This window comes from Saccostrea echinata, unplaced genomic scaffold, assembly GCF_033153115.1.
Source record: "Saccostrea echinata isolate AGI-Se365-2 ecotype Australia unplaced genomic scaffold, CSIRO_AGI_Sech_v1 ptg000007l, whole genome shotgun sequence".
Lineage (NCBI taxonomy): Eukaryota > Metazoa > Mollusca > Bivalvia > Ostreida > Ostreidae > Saccostrea > Saccostrea echinata.
In genome coordinates, this window is record NW_026889756.1 from 695,010 (window position 1) to 708,130 (window position 13,121).

Genomic DNA, 13,121 nt, shown 5'->3' on the forward strand with positions numbered 1-13,121 from the left:
TATAAAATTTTAATAAAATCAAAATGATAAAACTATTTTTTCTTATTAAAATTGAAATTTGAATATCAATAATAATAATTCAAAATTAGCTTGTCTGAGCCTTTGATATTTAAAACAAAAACAATCTTGACAAGGTATCTCTCTCTCTCATTTTTTTTTTCTGAAGGGTATAGCTGTCCTGCACCAATTAAACTGTTGTAATATGCTTTAGTGACAAGAAAAAAAAATTGAAACTGTCCAGAAATTACAGTGTATTTTGTTCAAATCCTTATCAGAAAAAAATTAACTTTCAAAGTATGTTATTAAATAAAACATGAAAGGATCAATGCAAAAGTTTCCATGATAATTGTTTACCTCTGACGGGAATTGTAACAGCTAATATTCTAAAATTTCTGGTGACAAAACCGTTACTTTTTAGGTTAGTCACATTCTTTACTCATTATATCAAAGTCCCACAAGCAGATTAAAAACTGCCTTTTCGGGAATTTCCCAACGTCACAAGCAATACCATGGAAATGACCTTGTTATGTGATAAGATTCAAACGTTGACTTCCTAGTGGCCGCAGATAAACCTTTCGTTTCTGTATCGATATATTTCCTTGAAGCCTTAAATAAGTAAGTAACATTTTTTCTATACCCTTTTATATAGGTTCTCTCGACGGCTCGAAACTCGATTGACAAAGAAACCTCAAATTTAAGGATGCTTAAAGATCGAGAATTGGTTGTGTAGAGATTTGGGAAATCGATATTCTTTTACTGAGTTTTTTTTTATTACACATTTTTATACACACTGTTGGGGTTAATTTTATTTACTACATTGGAATATGTTGTTAAACATCTACAATTCCATTGTAAGCAAAGATTTTATAAACATTATCTTGCATAAAATTCTTACATGGATGATTTATTTCGTGCGGTCTTAGACAAACAAAAACGAAAGTGGAATTCTGAGAAATCGATCCTGATAGGTCACCTATATTAGCGTTTGCATTAGCATTTTTCTATACATAAGGGTGCTTCCAAACTAATTCATTACTGATTCAATTCACAATGATGTTTTATACACTATTCTCCATGTTTAATACATAAATATACTCAATTAGGAAATTAAAATCATTTCTAATATCAATTTAACTCAAGTACGAATTCGGACAAGCTAGTGTAGACTTTTTTAATCAAAGTCAGTGCCTAGTTTTGCAATAAAAATGCTATGCAAGTACGTATAACGGAATGAAGTGTTGTACGAATTAACCTAGGCAGTTAGATGTGTATACATGTAGCACTGTCAAAATAATGATATCTAGATTCTAAAGAAGATAATCACTTGACCATGTGAGTTCTGCCAACGAAAGTCTAAAAAGGGTATTGACTTCTTAATTGTTTGTATATTTAAGCGTAAACACATACTGTGCATATAATATATATATATATATATATATATATATATATATATAAGTTAGTAAACTGATTTTTTTATACAGAGTGGGTCTATATACCAAATTTTTGCACGTGTAAAACTGAAACATCTTTCCTTTACCTTTCATTATTCATTCTCAATATCTGGTACGATAACTCACTCTATGTGGTTTAAGCATACTCCAGTTAATATCATTTTTCATGCAAATTGAGCGGGTTGCCATTTTAGTGTGTTAATCGTAATCAATTGTGCAGTCACTGTATTCAGATTTTGACATACTTGTATGCAAATAATGATAAACATAACCAGAATTTAATGAAAGGTTGATTTTTGTAAGAAATAAATATGTTTAATTTTTATCTATTACGTAGTTATATAAGCATATAGCTTGGCTTATGCAACCCCCCCCCCCCACCCCCCGTCCCCGTTTCTTTGAAACATTACACTGACACAATGTACAGACGTGTAATTGTAATCCTTTTAAGACAACTTCACATGATTTTATGCTTATCTGGTTCTTTATATCTTATTAACTGTCTATACACGTTAGTATTAAAAGATTATTTCGGCATTAATTCAAAAAAAAAAAAAAAAATGATCTCCCTAAACATTGCTTCTCGACTCCCCCTATCGGGGAATTTTCCGAGCTAGTCTTGCTCTCAATACTACTAGTCATGCGTTTGATGCTGCATTCGACATTTTTTCAAAAAGACACTAGCTTGAATTGGAAGTTTTTGAGAAGGAAGAGGTATTTATAAATAATGCTGAAAAGTTTTCGGGCACTAATTTATTATTAACTTATTATAGTTAGGGCCTTTCATCAACCATTGAACTTGCGAAATGATGACTATAAACGAGACTGTTTATATCTTGTTTAAATAGCTTGCCTCATTTTAGAACTGTTCGTACGTGGAGTATGCTCTTGCATATCGAATCAGCTCGGAGATATAAACCCCATATACAGGTGACAAAGTTAGGGAAGATGACGATAGAAAAATTGAAGTCATCACGTTTATCATAAAGTTTTTTCGTTAGGTTACCATTAACATTTTTATCAGAAAAAAATCTAATATGAAACAGGTGTGTTGGACTCTGTGATATCTTTTATTTCAAGCTCACTGGGATATATCTAGTCGGCATATTTTTTAAACAGATTTAAATAAAAATGTATCAAATAAAATGTCATTGAGTAAATCAGAAGTTCATGTATTATACACTTGTAGCTCCACGTTGGTCGTGGCGTTTAAGCATCGAGTCTTTAAAAAATTCCCCAGTCAGTTTCATCTGAATTAATCATTTTCTCTTCCGTCTTCTTCTTTTCCTGTTTTGAGCTTTTATTCCTTTTGTGATAGGCCATCTAAAACTGACTGACACCTGACCTCACATCAATCATCTCTAGAAAAAAAAAAATCCTTTTCAGTTCCATTTTCAATACAAATATTCTTGTCTCGAGAACTGGCTTTTGGTTTAATTTTTCCTTTCCTTATCGTAAATTGGGTTGTATTTCGTAATGTACTAGGGGTTCTAATGTTTTTTTATGAATTCTGTTGTATCGGACACCCGAAGTTTGGGAAGTTTGGCATTATCCGCAGCTGCTATTTTATTATTCAATTCCCCATCTTCAACCTCATACACAGGCCTGTAGCCTGATTTAGTCTCCTTTAATCATATTTTTTTTTTATTTCCAGTCCGCAAGCACTTTTCTTTATCACATCAAGAACTGATTCTTGAAGTGTCCTTGTTCTGTTCCTCTTCACTGCAAGACGAAATCCCTCAAATTGTTCAAACTTATCTAAAACGACTTTAAAGCGTTTTCTTCCACTTTATCTGAATTTCCTGGATAGGTCCTTTGGTACAAATTTTTAATAGCATGTCCAAAGTCTCGCAGCGACTCGCCATTTTGTCGTCTCCTTAATTTGGTGTCTGCAATATACCTCTCTTTCATTGCAGAATGTCTCAATCGTTCATTCATTTTATCCTTCATAATCTCTTTGTACAGTAAAAAGCATTCAACATGCATAGCTCTCTGCATGTCCTCGCAAGGTTCTTAGCAACACTCTGTGAGATTTCTAGGGTCCCCATGAGTTTGATTCTTCAATGTTTTCAAAATGCGGTAAAAGCTCATCCCAAACATCATTACTGACCTCGAAGAATGTTCTTCTTACTGAATATTCATCGGTCTGTTGACCATCATCTGATGTCATTGGATTGTTCCTAGTGCCCTAATCCTGAAGCTTAATTAGTGCCCTAAATACATTAGGTGTCTTGACACCTAATGATGGTGCAGAAGCTAGGCTATAATACATGGAACCTAAAGCCCTAATAGGTACCCTAAATATGGAGCCCAGGGCCCTAACAGAAAGTTAAAGTTATAAATAAAAATTAAATAAAATTTTATAGTATGAAAAACCCTAATTTATTCGTTCATTGGTGTTTCGGGTAAGTCAATCTCATACATTAGAGTATTCGTTTATTAGGAAATGAACTTTTCTAATTCATAATGTAAGCCAAAACTATGACAACTACTCAACGCTACACATCCTGATCATCATCTTTAAAGGAATACTTGTTTGGAAAATATGCCTTTAATACTAGTATTTTTTTTTCTATGTAACATATACTAGGTCCAGGTGTGCCTGACCATGGCCTCCTTCTGTCTATCTGTAGTATTAGGGATTCTCACATTGAACAGGTAAGCATTGATGAGTTCTTAATAGCTCTAATTTTCGCTGCCTTGTTTTTCTTTATAGGCTGTTTTAGTTTCTATTCCTTTAAAACAAGAAAAATCAATTAAAGAAAAATGCAATAAAAAAAATATTAGTACATATCGTACTAGAATAAAGATAAGAATCACATGGCTTAGTAATGCATATTAATAAATGTATCTAAATTCTGGATTGCAGAATATGACCAACATTTTTTTTTAAACTTTCTAAAAATATGTTATGAATATAATTTATATGCTAGTTGCTGACTTAATATAATGAATACGTCACAAAGGTTAGATATATATTAATACTCTCCATTCATTTGTTTGTTTTCGAGCAGCCATACAACTTCCTTAACAGCGGTGGAGTTTGATCATTTCATTCTGTCCCATCAATGGCCAGTTACATTTTGCAAAACCAGAAAGGTAACTTTGAAACAAGTAAATTGTTTTGAAAAGTCAATGCGCTAAAACCAATGGAAATTGGCTAAATCTATTTATTTTTACATATTTATTACGGTTCTTTGCATTGTGATTAACTGACCTTTTGAAAAAAAAAAAAAAACAAACAAATAAGTGAAAACACTCATTGCAGTGCAACCAACCATTACCAGCTCACTGGACTCTTCATGGATTTTGGTGAGTAGTAATAGACTAGACAATATTGTTAAGAATCAAAAATATTTTTTATTTGCTCACATGGTTTTTTTTTAATTTCAAAAAGTAAAATTTCTACTTAAATGTTTTGTAATCATTTTTGGAAGTATATTGTAATTCAAATTGAAACTGAATTGAAATCTGTATTTCATGATATGTCATTTTCAGGCCATCGAATTCAAATGGAAGTCTTGTATCTAATTGTTCGAATTCCCGTTTTGGTCATGAGAGTATTCCTAAGGTTTGCTTCATTATACACTGAATTACATTCAAAGCGGTCATATCATTATTTAAGGTAGTTTTCGCCGTATATTTATTTTTCTTTGAAAACATTTATTGAGGCCGATTATGTGTTTATTATTTCTGTTTTTGATTTACAGGGAACTTTAAATGAAATGAAGAGGATATGGCCAGACCTTTTGAAAAGTACAAGTTCCAGCTTTTGGTAATATCTTATTTTTAATTCTTATGTCTTTATTTCTCAACACTGGTGAACCTGTGTGGGGGAGGGGGATAAAAGGGTGGGTGGGTTGGTGTCGTGTTTAATACGAGAGCGTGCCTGTATTAATTTAAATGAAATTGGAATCTTCAAGTATAATTGTGAATGATCGTAAGGAAATAATCTTGCAATTTTCGCCCAATTGTATCTGAAATTTGTTTATGAAATAAATCCAAATAAGTAACAATTTCAACTAGTATAGTTTAATTTTTGTAGATCATTGTTTTTATGCTACTTTGATCATCGTGTGATATATTATCAAGATGCCGCAATTACGAATTCTTTAATTCAAAATAAATAATTTGAAAGAAACTTTTTCTTGTCAATTTTTAATCATCGTAAATTTACACTTCAAAAATCTATTAAAGGGACGCTTGTCATTTATTTACTTCCTGCATCCCCGATGGATATTATTTTAAACGTTTTCACGTGTCCTTTACACATAGGTCATACCAGTGGCAAAAACATGGCACATGTGCTGACGTAGACGGCACCAAGACAGTGGCACAGTATTTTAGCAAAGCCATTGAATTGGCCCTTCGTTATAATATCTCAACGTGAGTGCAATTAAAGACATTTGTAATATTTTGTATTATATTATAGGTTTATTAAAGAAAGGGTCATCAAATTATTTCAATATATTTGTGTTATTCAGAATTCTAAAAAGCAGAAATATAATGCAAGGAAATGAAATCCAAGTAAGTGATTTTATCATTAAGATGATGACCATTCAATGTTGTCTGTCGAAAAATCTCTTTAGAGTTTATTTTTGGAGCCAAAAGTGATAAAATAATAAGATACATTATTTATATCAGATTCCAGATATAGAAGATGGTTTCAGAATTGAGACAAAACACCTACCTTATATTCTTATCAAAAATGTCGGACAAAGGGTAACTAATATATACATTGTAAATGAACTATACATTTTTTTTTAATTGTGGCTAACTTTTATGTACTTCCTCCAACCTTGCTACATCTAGTTAATATTTAGATTGAATAATACAAATGACTTGTTCTTTTAAGTTTATTCATGTTATCTTCTTTGTTTCTTTTAGCCTTTGTGGTTGTGTGAAATCCAACTCTGCTTCAATAAAACTTTTGGCTTAATTGATTGCCATAGGAGAAATACATATAAAGGCCGTGTTTTGTATCCGAGCCTTAATCAGAGTGCTGCGCGTTCTTCGATATCCTCAAATAATGGACAATATCGAAATACAGCAACCGTGGCTTGGTTTTTCCTTGTTTTTGTTATAGTCTGTGGTATTTTCTAATCAGAAACTGTATTTATAAAGAATATCTGAATTATGATTTCAAGTGTGCAGTAACTGTGTAGCTTCAGGGACTTATGTGAAAATTAATTATTTCGCATGACAGCAAAGAAATTTTCAGAAAGCTGGCTTGAATATCATTTGATTGAATATTAAAAAGCAGAAGCTTTTTATCTCACCTGAGCCAAAGTCTCAAGTGAGCTTTTCTGATGAAAGAGTTTCCGGCGTCCGTCTGTCGTCCGTCGTCTGTCGTCTGAAAACTTTTCACATTTGCGACTTCTTCTCAAGAACCACTGGGCCAATATCAACCAAACTTGCCAAAAAGCAGCCCTGGGTAAAGGGGTTCAACTTTGTTTACAGAAAGTGCCGCGCACTCTTTCAAAGGGAGATAATTAAGAATTCGTTATAATTTGGTTGCATCTTTAAAATTCTCCTTCTCAAGAACCACTGGGCAAGAAAAGATGAAACTCATGTGAAAGCTTCATTACATATTCTTAATTCAAATTTGTTCATATCATAACCCCGGGGGTAGGGCGAGGTCATAAGAGGGGGGTCAAAGATTTACATAGTAATATATAAGAAATGTCTTTAAAAATCTTCATCTCGAGAACAGCAAAGCCATGATTAGTCATATTATTACAGAAGTATCCTCAGGTAGTGTAGATTCAAGTTTGTTCCGATCATGACCCCTGGGGGTAGGGAAGGGCCACAACAGGGGGAGGGGACAAAGTTTACCATAGAAATATATAGAAAAAATCTTTAAAGATCTTCCTCTCAAGAACGGCAAAACCTTGTTTAGTCATTAGTGATATGTAAGCATCCTCAGGTAGTGTAGATTCAAGTTTGTTTAGATCATGACCCGTGAGCTATGTTAAGGCTGTCCGAAGGCTTAATATGCATTAAAAATTCATTTCATTTTGAGCTTTATTTTTGTAGTCAACTTGTGATAGAGTCTAATCAGGTATTATATTAAAGCATTTTTGTGATGTCACATGACTGTTGATCACCTGACGGACACATAAATTCCTAAATGTAGCGCAAAAAGCACATCGACACAAGTGCAAAACAACATTATTGAGAATAATTTGTCACATTAGTCAATTCATCGTGATCTTTGGTACATATAAAGTGCTGGGGGAAGTCTGAATTTTACTTCTTGAGAAAATATTCCACGAGAAATTCACCTTACGGACAAGGGGGCATTTTCCACTCTTTATCACAAATAATACGAAATACGATAAATTACATACAATCCCCCAGCAGAATTCAGTTTGAGGACATACTTCTCTAGTAGATTCACACAGAATATCTTCAATTTATCCTTATTAATCACTTATGCCAGTCAAATATATACACGATTTATAAATTCTAACTCTGTCCACGGACAAGGGGGAGAATCTCACAGTCAATTTTTTTTGTTATTGTTTGAATATATGTATATCGGACAAGTTAAAGGAATAACGATATTAAATTGCAAATGTTCAACATCATAACAGCACACTTAAGCTTAAAGAACAATCCAGACACTTGAATCAAACAACAATGCTAAAAAATCTTTACAAGTTATGTGAAAGGAATTTAAAAGTTATGACACTTTCCCCGTCATGTCAGCTCAAGTATGCAGTGACTTGACGTCAAATGCTATTATGACGTCATATCTAGGTAGTTCAGAGAAGTTAAGTACTACAGTAGGAACAGTTTGCTATTTTCCTAGCCGCGCCCTGGGGGTAGGGCGGGACCATAACAGTGGGTCAAGGTTCATAGGAATATATAGGTGTAGTGGTTAAGGGGCATTTGAGTAAAACGCATTGAAGACTTCAAATAGTGGAATGAACTGACAACCCTTAGAATGGACTAGCCTAAGGGTATATGAGGCAAAGCTTTGGGAGAGTCAGGCTTTCAGAAGGTAGATATAGAAGTTGGATGATGAGTCAGCAATAAAGAAGTTAAGGTATTCCATCGTAATAGCAAAAGATTCAATGAAATTGATGGTAGGTGTTGAATACTAAGTATATTTAAGGAATGTTTTTAAGTTTTGTGTGAGTTATTGGTGTGTAAATCACACAGACTTGTCACGTAGAAATATTTTATGAAGCGCGCTAGCGCTTCATGAAAAATATGCCTACGTGCAAGTCTGTGTGATTTACACACCAATAATTCAAACAAAACTTAAAAACATTCCTTATATTTACATTTTACATGTTCAAAAGCACCAAAAATATACTCAATGTTTGAATTATTTGCTGCCCTATATTGTTACATTTTTATTAACGTCTCTGTTGTTCATTGTGACGTCACTTTAGCGCGGGTTTCTCCGTGCATATTTCTACGCGTGAGTATACACGAAAATGGCATTCAAATCAAATTCACAGTTGGTTTAGTAGAAAAATATAGGAAATGTGAATATTGAGGCATAATCCGATTTATTACTATTAGCATGTAAGTGTTAGATGTGTCCTAATTTATGACCTTGAATTTTAGTTAGAGTTATGTTATCTCCCTCTGTTTTTAATTAATAAAAAAATCAATTTTAAGGATAAATAACACAAAAGAAACTTTTTTTTTCAGATAACAGCATTATTCTCAAAGATTTATATTTAAATTGGTAACCTGAATAATGTTTACCAGGTATAGTAGGAGAATTTCATAAGATTTTGTCATAAGGTTAAAAAATTGTGCAAAATTTTGTACAGAATTATATAGAGAGCGATACAAAGTCTCGTATCTAAGCACCAAAGAAAACTTATGATTTCTTTATATTTTAGGGATTAGCTTCCTCACACATCAATTTTATCATGTTTCCCATGGTATTTTACCTATGTATCCTGATACATACAACGAATCCCCAGTCATTTTTCTATTTATGCACATGTAGAAAGGTGAATCTTCGGCTAGCATTTTTTCAGGCATTTTTTTCTTCTACATATGTGTACAATGAATACTTCTCCACTGGGCAGCTTGGATTACTTTTTAAAAAAAATCAATTTTCAGTTCTTACGATGAATTTATCATTTGCAAGTACGTGTATATAAAAACAAAACAAGAAAACATTGATGTTGCCATCAATTGTCGCCTGGAAAATAAATGAAGTAAAATCTTGATCATCAAACCGCTTCGATTTGTGTGATGAAGGCATACGTCTGAATGATCGAGACTATAGTGGATGCAAATCGAACAAAAACGATACCGTTATAAACTTTTTTATTTCCATAGGTAACTGTTGGCTGCATAAAATATAAATTAGAATTAGACACATGTATCACCTATCATCAAAAATATATTTGACTTATGAATATAAAACACAAACTGTGTAACATACGTTTTTATGCGATATGTAAAATTTAATGTTCTAAAAAAAAAGTACCTGTTGTTTTGTCGATAGTAAATGATAAGCAACTTTGTTTATTACATATGAAAAACATTTGTTCTTTAGAAGATGTATTTCATAGAAGTAAATATATTGTGTATCTCGTAATTAATAAAGGGAAAGAACATTCTGCTGTATAATTTTGTTAATGTATAGTTAACCTTTAATTCTGAATAACTTCTCTTACCTCAATCCCATACACCAAAACTTAAACTCCGGGCTGCAATAAGACACGCAATACCTTTGTCTTTGTTATTGTTGCCCTTTCAGAAATGTTTAAAAACTTTTCACCTGTCGATGTTTCCTTTAATTTAATGTCTCCCCATCTAAGGTAGACGTGTTCTATTCTGGACCGCATACCAAAGTACACTGAGTTGTTAAGATGCACAGTAGTGCTCAAGGCTTTCTGGTTTGTTATAGATAAAAATAAATACAAGGGTTATGTTTCCTACTCTAAAATTAGAAAGCTGACAGAAAAACCTCCACCAAGAAAATTAATGGAATACAGGACGTCTATTTCATGCTGACTCAAGGAATCAGCTCCTTTGTCTTTGTTCCCTTTTCTTTGCTGCCTCAGTTTTCTTTCCGATGTTAAGACATCCCGGGAATATCTAAACTCTCTATCTTTAACGATGTTTAGATATAAAATGATTGATGCTGCACTAGATGGATTTTAAAGTAATGAAGGAAAACCCTAACACAGGTCTTACACATGTCGTAAAGAATCAGATTTATCGGAAGCCCGGTGCACATCCCAAACATCATCAACCATACCGATTACCATCAGATAAGAAACAAGAAAACATTGATGTAACCATCAATTGTCGCCCGGGAAATAAATAAAGTAAACAATGGAAATGAGTCTTGATCATCAAACCGCTTCGATATATGTGAAAAAGGCATGCGTCTAGATGATGGAGACGATAGTCGAGAAAATTTTGAAAACTTGTAGTCGGATGAAAATCGAACAAAAACGATACCCTTTTAAACTTTATCAATTCCTCAATTAAATGTTGGCTGCATAAAATATAATTTGAAACCAGACACATGCATCACCTATTTTAAAAAATGTCTTTCACTTTAAGAATATAAAACACGAACTGTGTAAAGTACATTTTTACGTTTTTATGCGATAAGTAAAATTCGATGTTCTGAAAAAAGGGACCTGTCGTTTTTTCGATAGTAAATGATAAGCAACTTTATTTATTAAATATGAAAAAAACATATATATTTTTACAGATTCACTTTATGGAAGTAAATATATTGTGTATCTCCTAATTTATAAAGGGAAAGAACATTCTGATTAACAATCTTTTTAATGTTTAGAAAACCTTTAATTCTGAATAACTTCTCCCACCTCAATCCCCATATACCAAAACTTAAACTTATATGTATAGAGCAGCCCGGTCCTCCGGGCTGCAACAAGTGATGCGTTGATAGGTTGAGACAGAATATCATTGCGCCCGTCCAGCAATGGGAATATATGTTCCGATAACTAGCCCAATTGTGTTAGTATCCAAACAAAACAAACCTAAGGGGAATATCATTGCGCCCGTCCAGGAATGGGAATATATGTTCCGATAACCAGCCCAATTGTGTTAGTATCCAAACAAAACAAACCTAAGGGGAATTACTCAACTTAGCCTAAAGACCAATGTTTGTTCCACTATAAGCATTGTTGTGATTTTCGATGCCTTTATTCTGTTAGGCAAGAGTTTCGGTACAATATACCGGACTTAAAGTCTATCTCGTCCATAGATATGAACAAAGGATTTTTCCAAATACCTATACATTGCTGGTTTCAGCAAGTGCTCTACCAAGCCCCTGTCTTTACTCCTCACAAAAATATTAACTGCTGTGAAGGAAAAACTAGAGTGTTCGAAGGAACGCATGTATCGCCTGCTTTGTAGCTTCATAAAAGATGTAAAAAAAAAAAAATCTTAGGAGTGATCAGCTTTTTATTTATATACAATTAGCATGATAGTTCATGCATTTACCTGCAAAGAAAGAATGACATCCATGATAGTAAAAGACTGCGATAGAATCTTGTAATCAAAGAAAATATGGTTCCCTAACAATCAAATGAATAATTAAATTGAAATTCTTAGAAATAATTACTTTTTTTTTTTAATTTCCTTTAATTCTATATGATGTATCCCCATCTAATATTGACATGCTCTGTTCTGGACTGCATACCAACGTACATTGAATTGTTAAGATGCACAGTATTGCTCAAGGCTTTCGGGTTTGTTATAAATAAAACAAACAAACAAACAAGAGTTATGTTTCTTTAAAGGGATTTCCTACTCTAAGATCAGACAGAAAAGACTGGCAGAAAAACCTCCACCAAGAAAATTGTTGGATTACAGGATGTCTATTCATGCTGACCCAAGGAATCAACTCCCTTTCCCTTGTTGCCTCAGTTTTCTTTCCGATGGTAAGACATCCCGGGAATATCTAAACTCTCTATCTTTAATGATGTTTAGATATAAAATAATTGATGCTGCACTAGATGGATTTTAAAGTATCAATCAAACAATCGGAACACAGTTTGCATCAGAAATATCACACTGCTGCAGGTTATATTTCTCAAAAATAATTAAAATTGAAACATTTCCAGACTTGATTTGAATTTGATCAGTATTTTTTATTGAAAAGGAAGTGCATTTTCAGGTCGAAGTTCGGCTCATGGTTAATCCAACACTCATAACACTGTTCGCACCCTCATCAATACACTGCTGTAATATTTGATTTCATTCGAATATGATCATTTATATTTTGATGGAAAAGAAATCCATTTTCAGGTCGGATTTTGGCTAATAATGTTATTACTCTACTTTTTTTTTTTCAGGTCCGAATACCATTAATTAGATTTTGATTCTGTTATACTCTCCATCGAAGGGTAACATGCAGGCCTTCACAAAGCAAACTATTAATTGAATTCGAAGCATTACATACATGTACTTGTATAAATACTGATATTCCCCCAAATCCACCTTTGACTGTCCGTTCTTTAGACCAAGACCTTTTGGCATTTGCCATCTAAGAACACAATAGATATTCAAGAAGAAAAAAAATGCATTTACTCCCCTTGCTTACCCGTGGCTCTCCATTCTGTGAACAAGGATCTTGTCATTGTTTATGTGTTACCTGAAACAATCAATTTTTAATACAACACCTGTTTTCTACAATATTTTTTTTTT

General features: G+C 33.0%; 1 long non-coding RNA gene across 1 annotated transcript; it reads left to right on the top strand.

The window, feature by feature from the left end:
- Positions 1-4,038: 4,038 nt before the first annotated feature.
- On the top strand, positions 4,039-4,764 carry LOC133180815 (uncharacterized). The gene is made up of 3 exons (XR_009720393.1): positions 4,039-4,109; positions 4,466-4,550; positions 4,720-4,764. It is a non-coding gene; the product is annotated as an uncharacterized LOC133180815 (long non-coding RNA).
- Positions 4,765-13,121: the final 8,357 nt, after the last annotated feature.